Genomic DNA, 12,163 nt, shown 5'->3' with positions numbered 1-12,163 from the left:
TTTAGGAGCTTCTTTGACATGATGTTGGACTCACAGGAGAACAACTGAAAAGAGAATTGACTTAGGAAAAAACAGTAGGAAACATAGCACCTTCTAAGCATCTATATCCCCTGATCCTATGGAATATTTTTTCCCCATAAACTACAATACAAGCATGTCTTCTGCCTCCAAGCTCTCTTAGGAAACTTGTTCTTGGAAGATCTAGATTTATCTCTGAGTTAAGCTCTGGAGTCCGGCCAGTCTTGTCTTTAATTAAGAGTACAGCCCCCCTGGCACACACCCCCTCGAGCCTCCCACACCAGGGAGCTTGGCTCATCTTCCCCAGTGGTTAGCAACGTGAAGTCACCTACTGGTCATGTCAGTCCCGGGCCTCGGCTGGGTTCTACAGGCTGAGAGCTCTACCCGCTGAGTCATTCGGGGCAGCAGATTCCCCGTCCTCTCCCCCACCTGCCGTGGGCAAGGCCGCTCTCCCACATCTGCTTCTTATCTGGATCCTACTGCGTGTGCTGTGTGCTTTCTGAGGCCCAGAAATCAGGATTTTAAAAAGATTCCCAGGTGATTCTAATGTGCAGCCAAGGTTGAGAACCACTGTTCTACATCATCACCAGTTAAAGAGTCATTACAGTTCCATCTTCCCAATGCCAGGGTCTACCATTTACTTAATTATAAAGACTGTTGCCCGGCCGGTGTGGCTCAGTGGTTGAGCATCGACCTAGGAACCAGGAGGTCACAGTTCAATTCCCAGGGTCAGGGCACATGTCCGGGTTACAGCCGCCATCCCCAATAGGGGGTGTGCAGGAGGCAGCTGATCAATGATTCTCTCTCATCGTTGATGTTTCTAGCTCTCTCTCCCTCTCCCTTCCTCTCTGAAATCAATAAAAAATATTTTTAAAAGACTATTATTTGGCTAAGGACTATGGGATTGGTGATAAAGATTTCTATAACAAGATAATCTCCCACCACCACCCTTACAAGCCATTCCCAGCACACAGCTAATACACCAACAGAATATGTGGAACCGAATTACAAGTGGTACTTTCTAATGTTCTAGTCCCATATACGTACATTCATATGCACAGTAGTCCCCCCTTACCCACAGGTGTACTTTCCATGGCTTCAGTTACTTGCAGTCAAATGTGGTCTGAAAATGTTAAATGGCAAATTCCAGAAATAAATAAGCCGTAAGCTTTACATTGCAGGCCATTTTTAGTAGCATATGAAACCTCGCGAGTCCCCCTCTGTCCTGCCTGGGACTAAATCATCCTTTGTCCAGCATCGCCACGCTGTAGACACCACTCACCACTGACCACGTAGTGGCCATCTCTGCTATCAGGTTGACTGTCGTGGGGTCATGGCGCTGTGTTCAAGTCACCCACCCCTATTTTATTTACTAATGGCCCCACAGCACAAGAGTAGCCATGCTGGCCATTCAGATGCGCCCAAGAGAAGCCAGAAAGAGGTTCCTTTAAGTAAAAAAATGAACATAGTTCAATGACATGTTGCAAGAGAGAGAGACCACATTCACATAACTTTTATTACAGTATTATTGTTGTAACTGTTCTATTTTATTATCAGTGATTATTAATCTCTTCCTGTGCCTCGCTTACAAATTAAACTTCATCCTAGATATGTATGCATAGGACAGGAAATAACAGTATCTATGGGGTTCAGTACTACCTGGGGTTTCAGGCATCCACTCGGAGGGTCTTGGAATCTATCCCCCATGGATAAAGGGGGAATACTCTATATTCATTCAACAAAACTTTGTTGAACATCTACAATTTGTTATGAAGTTCACCGGATACAGAGAAGAAAAGGGGGAAATCCATAGACACACACTATATAGTATAAGAAAATGTTAGAAATGCTATGACAATTGCATGTACGAAGCACTCTGGGCACAGACAGAGGGGCCTCCGAAAGGAGAGGGCACTTGAACTTGGCCCTGGAGGTAGGGGGGCCGTTACCAGGCTAGAGAAGAGGGATCCTGGGCAGAGGGCACGGCTTTGGCAGAGGCAGAGCCATACGGCTGGGAGTCACGAGGAGTCCAATGTGTGAGAGGATGCTGGTGCCAGAAGCAGCGGGCCCGCGAGGGGTGGAGAGACGGTCAGTAAAGAGCAACAGATCCATCAGGCAAGTCAGCCTAGAGCCAGATTGTAAAAGTCACACCAAATAGATTTTCCTTTATCCTCCAGGCAACAGGGAGTCATCAAATGCTTTTTTTAGCGCGACGGAATAAAGGGCAGGAGAGAGAAAAAGGGGGAGGGGGGTGAATCCAAAGTCACTGGACTCGAAGATGCTATTAAGGAAAGTCCCAGGGGTGCACTGGGCAGGGGAGGGGGAGGCAGAGACGGAGTGATGAGCTCAGTCATTGCTGGACCACACCCAGGGGAGGGTGAGCCGCGACCTCAACAGGGCAGCCCAGTGGTCTGTCTGCAAACGGGTTGCACACTGGGCCTGCTGGCTGGGGGGCTCCTGAGGGAGAGAAGGTGCCCGTGTGTTTCAACCCAGACCATGGACGTGACTCCAGTGTTGGGCTTTGTGTTCCAGTTCTCTGCTGCTTTGTTGATTTTTATCTGCTCTTCCTTCTGCATGGTTTTTGTATGTGTGTTACTTTAACATGCCTTTGGGGCCCGGCCGGTGTGGCTCAGTGGTTGAGTGTTGACCGAACCAGAAGGGCATGGTCTGATGGATTCCCGGTCAGGGCACATGCCCAGGTTGTAGGCTCGGTCCCCGATGGGGGGCGTGCAGGAGGCAGCCGATCGATGATTCTCTCTCATCATTGATGTTTCTATCTCTCTCTCCCTCTCCCTTCCCTCTCTGAAATCAATAAAAATGTATATTTTTTTAAAAATGTCTTTTGGTGTTTGCTCTTATCTCCTAGGAGGGTTAGAGGTAAGACAAGCCAGTATTCCATTGCTTTGAGTCAAAGGACTGAAAAAAAGACCCGAACGGGCCTAAGAAGAAAGCAATCGCCAGGGGAGATCACAGATGCAAGAGAGAGCCACATCCGTGCATACACTTCTGAGCCTGGAATCAAGTTCATCTTTATGTGGCTTCACTCTTGGGTCTATAGTCACTTGAATTGGACAACTGAAAAACAGGCTAATCACCAGGCCTCTGTCTCTTGGTCCTGTCTTTTCTGGAATAGCTTCTTCAATTCTTTCCCAAGAGCCGCCTGATGGGTGTTTTTATTTATTTATTTTAATATATTTTATTGATTTTTTACAGAGGAAGGGAGAGGGATAGAGAGTTGGAAACATAGATGAGAGAGAAACATCGATTCTGCTGCCTCCTGCATAGTCCCTACTGGGGATGTGCCTGCAACCAAGGTACATGCCCTTGACCGGAATCGAACCTGGGACCTTTCAGTCCGCAGGCCGACGCTCTATCCACTGAGCCAAACTGGTCAGGGCCTGATGGGTGTTTTTAGATGAAGAGCACATGGGAAATGGCTGGCCAGGGCTTCGTCCAGGATGGTGCTGTCCTGTCCTCAGTTGGGGGTCCCATAAGGAACCCGGATGACAGTGACAGGCTGACCTGCCTGTGTCTCCAGCCTCGTCTCACACCACCTGCCCGCACGTCCTTCTCGTTCCAGCCACACTGACCTGCTTGCAGGCCCATTAATCTGCTGTCCCCTCACATCCCTGGACCATGTATCTGGACCGTTTGCCCCAAGTTCCCTTCTCTGCCTAGCGGAGTCCTACTCGTCTTTCGTCTGACATGATGGCGATAGTGTTCCCACCCACCTCAAAGGGTTGTTGTGAGAACCACCCACATCCTGTTCTCAGAACAGCGCCTGGTCTGTTGCAAGCATTCAACACACTCGAGCTACTCTTACTCCTTGTATTTCCAGATTCAATTCAAGTATCGCCACTTACAGGAAACCATCCATGAATCCTTCCTTCCTATGAGGTGCCCGTCTTCGATGTGCTCCTGGCACACTGCACGTGTCTCTATGACAATGACAATGACAATGAATAAGGACTAGCAGGTACTGACTGCTGTGTGCAGACGCTGCCCTGGGTTCTCACAATAGGAGATGTACTCATCATAGATGTACCAGGCGGTAGATGTACTATTATTCCCATTTGGCCCACTGGCCAATTCCGGGACAATTGAGCATCAAAATAAGTCATGATAGCAATGAATGATAACCCAGTGAACAAAAGGAAATGCAAGTCCATTCAGATATAAATAAATGAAGAAATGAATTAAAAGTGTGATGAAGAATGGGATGTTTACACACTTTGAAAGCAACTCCCTGTAATATACTTATAAATCGCGATGAACGTTTGGCGAGAACTGCAAAGAACAATTGGAAAGAAGTGTGTACAGTGGAGAAGTCGGGCAGACACCACCTTAACCACGTTAGCAACCGTCAGCAGTAAAAGACAAGCTGAAAGTGTGCACCCCCTGGGAGGATGCAATAATGAAAGCCTTGCGGGCAGAAGGAGCAGAACAAGGAGGTTATGCTAGAGAAAAACCAACGCAGGTTGGCTCTTACAGTTACTTTCCTCTAGAGGACGGAGGGGTCTATGAGGAGGACCACCTAACTAGTCCTGACCATGGGATCCTTGACTGACCAGTTTAAGATTCCATTTCACGGAGAGCTGAAATTGTCAATACATTTTTAATTAATTTATTCTTTTTTTGAGAGAGTGAAAGAAGAGGAAGAGAGGGAGAAAGAGAGAAAGAGAGAGAGAGAGAGAGAGAGAAAGAGAGAGAGATTTTTTTGTTCCATTTATTGATGCATTCATTGGTTGATTCTTGTATGTACCCTGATCAGGGATGGAACCCACAACCTTGACATTTCGGGATGACGCTCTCTAACCAACCGAGCTACTCGTCCAGGGCTGAAATTGTAATAAAATTTTACCTCGGTTTGGTGACATGGGACTCAGCATAAGTGACCCCATTGGAGGCCTATTGTCTTGTTTTTAACACCTCTTACCAAGGCTTTCTCCCAACACACCAAGCAAAGCTTTGACTATACTGGTAAACACCACATAGTGCAATGGACTTCAAATGTCTACAGCATGAAAAAAAAACCACATTATTTTAATGAAGCATGACATTTTCTGCCAAATTTCTGAACTAACTGGATAACTTTTGACAAATCCGAAATCAACACAGAAGGGCGCTAGGGCACACTCCTTGTCCATGCCCAGCTGTCGGATGGCCCCTGATCCTGGGGGGCTCCCCCCACCCTACCACGCTGGCATTTGACTGTCTTGATCACGGGGAACAGAGATCCACTCCAGCTGCCTCGGGAGTGAAGATTTATTGTAACAGTGTGCATAGTAAGGGAGAAAAGGGGGAGCTCAGCCAGAAAGCTAGCCATCGATGCAATTCAGGAAAAGACGAACAACCTGGCCCCATGGGGAAAACTGAATTGGAGAGACAGGCTGAAGGGCTTGTCTAAACCCAAAGCAATCCAAGGGAGCTCAACACAAAGCTTACTGGATTTTCATTTCACAGCCCTGCCTTTGCTGCTTCTCTGCGTGTTGTTGACCTCTCTTCCCACTCTGGGCCACTTATTCATCCCTTCTCTCTTCGCAGCTCGGCCTGTCCATTGAGTCAGCTTCCTACCCTCACCTCCCTCTTGATGTCTCGTTACTACAGCTGTACATCAGCGTCCACGCTCTACACTGCTTCACCCTCAGTTCCCTGCCATTGCTAACATTCATCCTGCTCTTAAGAAGGACATGCTGACTGGTCAGAGAGTCTTCATGATTCAGGATGGGCCAGCAGCCTTCAGGTTGATGGCTTCCTATTGTTAATCTAAAAATAAAAAGCCAATGGCAGCCCGGCCGGTGTGGCTCAGTGGTTGAACATCAACCTATGAACCAGGAAGTCAGGGTTGGATTCCCAGTCAGGGCACATGCCCAGGTTGCAGGCTTGATCCCCAGTAGGCGGTGTGCAGGAGGTGGCCGATCCATGATTCTCTCTCATCATTGATGTTTCTATCTCTCTCTCCCTCTCCCTTCCTCTCTGAGATCAATAAAATATATTCATATTTTTTAAAAGCCAATGTCAGAGGCCACCAGCGTTTCTTTGAGATCCCAAAATTGCAGTTCGGGGGTACGGATTTAGGCAGAAGCCCGAACAGTGATTACAGGACGAAGGCAAGGAGGGGAGGGGAGAGGTTTATGAGAAAAGGCAGGGAAATGATGACATGAACAGGAGAACTTTCTAGTGGTGGTAAAGCTTCAGTGATACACGGCTGGTGACTGATTCTGTCTTCAGAAAGAATGTCCATGAGCATTGGTCTTTGCGGTCAGGAGTCTGCTGTCTTGTTAGCTTTACAAACAGCTGTTAGTAAGACCCTGTGGTTGCTGTGGCCCAGGCCAAAGATTGGTTTGCCCGGTTCGAACATCCCAAAGGCAGTTCCTCCCGCATGCCTGCTCTGGCTCTATTTTACACTGGCTCCACTGACGTCATCTTTCACACTAGCTTTTCTCAGCTGTGCCTGGGAGGACACAGACACGTGGTTCCCGGCAGGGTCCCTGGGAAGGGGCTGTGAGCAGGCATGGACCATGGTTACAAGTTCAATCCTTAGCACTTAGCACCAATGCGTTCGTTTAATATTTTGACGACCATACTGTGTTATCATAACTGGCTTCCTTTGTAATCCTGTGTGCTTTATGGTGTGCCTCTAACATCATTATTTGGAGAAGATATCCATAGGGTTCACCAGACGGCCAAAGGGCCCCTGTCCTAAACCCAGATCATCTCAAGGGTATGGATTGGGTTTCATTCTCTGCTGTGCCCTGAGGGTCCAGCACAATGCCTAGGGCAGAACAGGCATTAAAACATTTACAAAGCCTTCGGGCACATCCCCAGTAGGGAGTGTGCAGGAGGCAGCTGATCAATGTTTCTCTCTCATCAATGTTTCTCTCTATCCCTCTCCCTTCCTCTCTGTAAAAAATCAATAAAATATATATATTTTTAAAAAAATTAAAGAAATAATGAATACTTTTATTACAGAAGCAAAAACTGTGCACGGCCCATAGAAGGTACTCCATTAAAGTTTGTCTTTTATTTTTTATGAGAGAGAGAGAGGAAGAGAGAGAAAGAGAGAGAAACATCGATATGAGACAGAATCAGTTGCCTCTCATACGTACCCTGACTGGGTGGGGACTGGGGTTCGAACCTGCAACCTGGGCATGTGACCTGACTGAGAATCAAACCCACTCCCTTTTGGTGCTGGGGACGACGCTCCAACCAACTGAGCCACACCAGCCAGGGCTCCAATCGCAGTTTTTTCATAAATAGCAACTCACCCTCTGAGCCCCAACTGGCTGGCCCATCACCTCCCTCCATGAGTCTCGTCCAGCGGCCCGCATGCCAGCATACCAAAGCACAAAATCATCTCTCCAACAGGCTGGTACCGTCTCCACCACCAACGTTTCCAACCATGCAAAACCCTCCGCCGCTCATAAATGACTTCAAGATAAACACCAGGCCGTTGAAGGGAGGCGCAGCCAGATGGACGAACAATTCCAGAGTCTAATGAGAGACTTCTCAGGTCTGGGGGGCCTCCTTTCGGGGGAACTCTCCAGGCCGGGGACAGGCTTGGTATGTAGCCATCCGTGTCCCAGGCCCTGCACAACACACATGTCCCAGCCAGCTGGTGAGAGCCGGGAGGCAATCTGAGGACTTGGCCTGATTTCTTTGTGTGCAGGATTCATTGGCTCCTATGGAGACTTGGATCTGAGCCCTTGACTGCCTTAGTCCTCTCGCCTAACCAGCTGAGCCACTCATCTTGACCATCTGAATGGACTCGGAGCCTCCCAGGGAAGGAGCCCAGCACAACAGATATACCCAGGAAGCCATGGTCATACAGAACGAGGCTGCGAGAAGGTGCCTGAATAACATCCTTGCCACTTTACTTCCTGCTTACAAGAATGGCAGAGGGGTTCGAAGCGACCCCCTCCTTCCTCACTCCACCCAAGGCCTGACCTTGAGTGGATGACAGCAGAGAGCCCGGAAGGTCACATCCCTGAGTCTCATGCAAGGTCATGGCCGATGATACCAAGAAAAAAACGAATCCAGATTTTGTTGCTACAATATATTTTGAGTTTTCTTCCGCCAACTTTATATGAGCTTTGCTTTTGATCCATCCAGAAGCATATAGGACAGCGGTTCTCAACCTGTGGGTCGCGACCCCTTTGGGGGTCCAACGACCCTTTCACAGGGGTCGCCTAAGACCATCGGAAAACACGTATATAATTACATATTGTTTTTGTGATGAATCACTATGCTTTAATTATGTTCAGTTTGTAACAATGAAATTGGGGGTCACCACAACATGAGGAACGGTATTAAAGGGTCGCGGCATTAGGAAGGTTGAGAACCACTGATATAGGAGGACCAGGGTTCACGTATCTCTTCCAAAGAAAGCCCTTCCCAACTGGACGGTCCAGGGACTCCGATGTGCTCCAGCAGATGGGGACTTACAAGTGGCTTTGGATGCGCCAGCGGTAGGACTAGGCATCTCACCTGTTATTTCATTCACAGGGATGCACGTTTAGAAACTATTTAAAACACCTTCCTTCTAACGTGCCTTCAGAACTAGACCTTCAAAGTTGAGGAATAGATGAGCTGGAGAGATTCCTAAGTGAGGAGAATGAGCAAGTTCCTAGAAGGAGAGTAGACTATGGATGGTGGACATGTGTTACCTAACTCTTGCTAGGGATTGAATTCTCAGGGTAACCCATTGTCACCGCTGTCACGCCGGAAATGGTCACTGGGATACGGAGACTTTAGGGCAGTGGTTCTCAACCTTCTGGCCCTTCAAATACAGTTCCTCATGCTGTGACCCAACCATAAAATTATTTTCATTGCTACTTCATCACTGTCATGTTGCTACTGTGATGAATCGTCATGTAAATATCTGATATGCAGGATGGTCTTAGGCGACCCCTGTGAAAGGGTCGTTCGACCGCCAAAGGGGTCGCAACCCACAGGTTGAGAACCGCTGCTGTAGGGTTTTAGTCATGGCTTGGTGCCTGGAAGATACTTCATGCTACTGGAAGGGTAATACACTTGGAAGGTGACAGGAATAGGTGAGAGTTCTGGGAACCATGGGACCAATGAGATGTCACTGCATGGGGTGACAAGAGGGCAACAGATAGGATAAGCTCCCTCCCCAGTCTGCCCAGAACAGCCCGGTGCTGGTGCCGGTTATCCCAGCGTAATCATTCATAGTGTCCCCTTTCACTGTCAAATGGGTCCCAGTTTGCATGACCATGACCATGAGTCAGACGACCTGTGGGATCTAATGAACAAAATAAACAAGCAAACAAAATAGAAACGGACTCCTAGACACAGAGAACAGACTGACAGCTGGCAGGGTTAGGGGCACTGGGTGAACTAGGTAAAGGGATTAGGAAAAAAAAAAAAAAACATAAACAAACAAAACTCATTGACACAGACATCAGCATGGTGATTGCCAAAGGGAAGGGCAGTGGAAGCAGGTAGAAGAGGGTAAAGTGGGGGTAAATGGTGACAGAAGAGTAGGCTAAGGGTGGTGAATACACAATACAATACACAGGCAATGCATTATAGAATTGTGTGCTTGAAACCTATTTAATTAACCAATGTAATCCAAATAAATTCAATGAAAAATATTTTTTAAAAAGGAGTATCAATTCTCCTGAAAATGATTTTGCTCTTTCTTTTTTTTTTTAATCTGTCTTTATTGATTTCAGAGAGGAAGGGAGAGGGAGAGAGAAACATCAATGAGGAGAGAGAATCATCGATCAGCTGCCTCCCGCACGCCCCCCACTGGGGATTGAGCCTGCAACCCGGGCATGTGCCCCAAACAGGAATCTAACTGTGACCTCCTGGTTCATAGGTCGATGCTCAACTGCTGAGCCATGCTGGCCAGGCTAGTCAAGTATTGATACAATCAACCCAACCAACAATCCCACTTTTCCCATGGTTCTGAGCATGTAGTTACTTTGGTCCGTGGCATCCAAGGGCAAGTTAATTTTATTAAGAGCATTTTTAGAAAGCGAGAATGTCAGAGGCTGACACCATCTCTTTCCAGCCCTCTATTCTGGGTAACATCGTTAAACGCCCGGCTGGCCCCCAACGCGAGTTGCACCTTTTTTTAATCTAACAGCCATTCTGTGGCTCGCATTTGTTTTCCGCGGCTGCCAAGGAGACAATCTGGCTCTCGTTGCCTTTGAAGAAGAGGCCGCTCTGATGAGTCAGGTCTACACTGGGAATAATTAGGTCAAATAAATGAGCCCTTCCAGCTGCCTATGGCATCGCTCAACACCCCACGCTGCAGATCCAGAGACAATGCTGGCGGGGAACGCAGAGGGGATCTGCTGTGAGCTTCCCCTTCCTCTTGCCCAAGGGATGTTACCAAAACGTAGGCAAGGTCGTTATGCCTCTCTCTTCGCATCTGGAAGAGTGAAAACTGAGCCATAAAATCGGGTGGCGGTCCCACTGCCTCCCCACCCTCCACGAGAAGGCTCCTGGCCCAGGAGGAAACGCCAACCAGCTGGCAGGCCCAAGACAGGCTTCTGCCTCGTGTCGCATGTCCCCCTGGGGTCTCGCGGGCTCCTTATCCTGGGCTGTCGTGGCCACTGGCAGGGGCAGAAGGAAATTCAAGGAAGTGGGAGGCAGGTGCCAGCTCTCATTAGTATTCAACTCGGGCTGGTATCTGCAGCTCCCGGGCCAACCAGGACTGGCAGGCGGCTTCCCGGGGTGTCCCCCACCGTGGGAACGAGCCCCTGGCCTTTCCCAGCCTGATATATGCCCTCGACCAGCTTTGAAAATCACTCAGCGTGAACGCCTGCCCCCTGCACGAACGTCTAAGTTGTACCCCGGCAGGAAGGCCCCTGGGTCTCCCAGGCACACACACAGAGCGGATCTCCTTTGTCAATGGATTCAGCCACCTGTCTCCCTTCTGGAGACAGTTTCTAAAGGATTATCAGGCAAAGTCAGTTTCCTAGGAGACGCCCCCACCCATCCCCAGCAGGTATTTCCAGCCTCGCAAACCATTAGATAAACTTAAAGGACAAATTAGTCCCCATTGTCGGCCCCTCCCCACTCACCACTTCAATCGGGCTATTTGCTCAGTGAGTTGGAAGCCCAGCTTTCAGACCCCAGCCCTCCAACCAAGAGCCTGAGTCCATAACTCATCCAAACAATCACCTACCGACTGCTTCTTCGGTTTCTCACATCTGGTATCTGCTCCCACCAGCAGCGAGGGCTGGGGTTAGGGTAAGTTAAGTCTTGAAAAGAAAGAAATGAGGGACGAGCTAGAAAATCAGGACCGCCCCAGGGGGCCAGTGTCGGACAAGGGTTGGGAAACACTTGAAATAGCTCTTTCTGCTCTGTCTCAGTTTTTTCCACCTGCCCCCCTAGGCCCGGCCACTAACCAACTGCTGGTAACTTTTAAGAGTTTGTTCCCCGTCAGATTCAGGACAAAACCTGTTGGGATTCCATGGGCAGCCACCCAACTGAACTGCACACCCTAAAAGCACAGTGGAGCCCTAGCTGATTTGGCTCAGTGGATAGAGCGTCGGCCTGCGGACTGAAGGGTCCCAGGTTCGATTCCGGTCAAGGGCATGTACCTTGGTTGCGGGCACATCCCCAGTAGGGGGTGTGCAGGAGGCGGCTGATCAATGTTTCTCTCTCATCGATGTTTCTAACTCTCTATCCCTCTCCCTTCCTCTCTGTAAAATATCAATAGAATGTATATTTAAAAAAATAATTAAAAAAAGAATAAAAGCACAGCGGAGTGGGAAAAGCCCAGACCTGGAGCCAGGCAAGCCGGGGTCCCTATTCTGCCTCTACCCCCTAGGTTAGTGCGATGAAGGCAAGTTACTCTCTTCCTCCCTGCAGACCTGGAACGATTGTCCTTATCTCGCGTGACTCAAATAAGAATAAAGTCTTAAAAAATGCAATGACAGGCCTGGCCGGTGTTGCTCAGTGGTTGAGCGTTGACCCATGAACCAAGAGGTCACCGGTTCCATTCCCAGTTGGGGCACATGCCCCAGCTGTGGGCTCCATCCCCAGTAGGGGGCATGCAGGAAGCAGCCGATGTTTCTCTCTCATCGATGTTTGCAACTCTCTATCCCTACCCCTTTCTCTCTCTCTAAAATCAATAAAAACAAAATAATAAAAACATTTTTAAATA

Source organism: Myotis brandtii, unplaced genomic scaffold, assembly GCF_000412655.1.
Source record: "Myotis brandtii unplaced genomic scaffold, ASM41265v1 scaffold612, whole genome shotgun sequence".
NCBI lineage: Eukaryota > Metazoa > Chordata > Mammalia > Chiroptera > Vespertilionidae > Myotis > Myotis brandtii.
Note: the sequence above shows the minus strand (reverse complement) of the source record.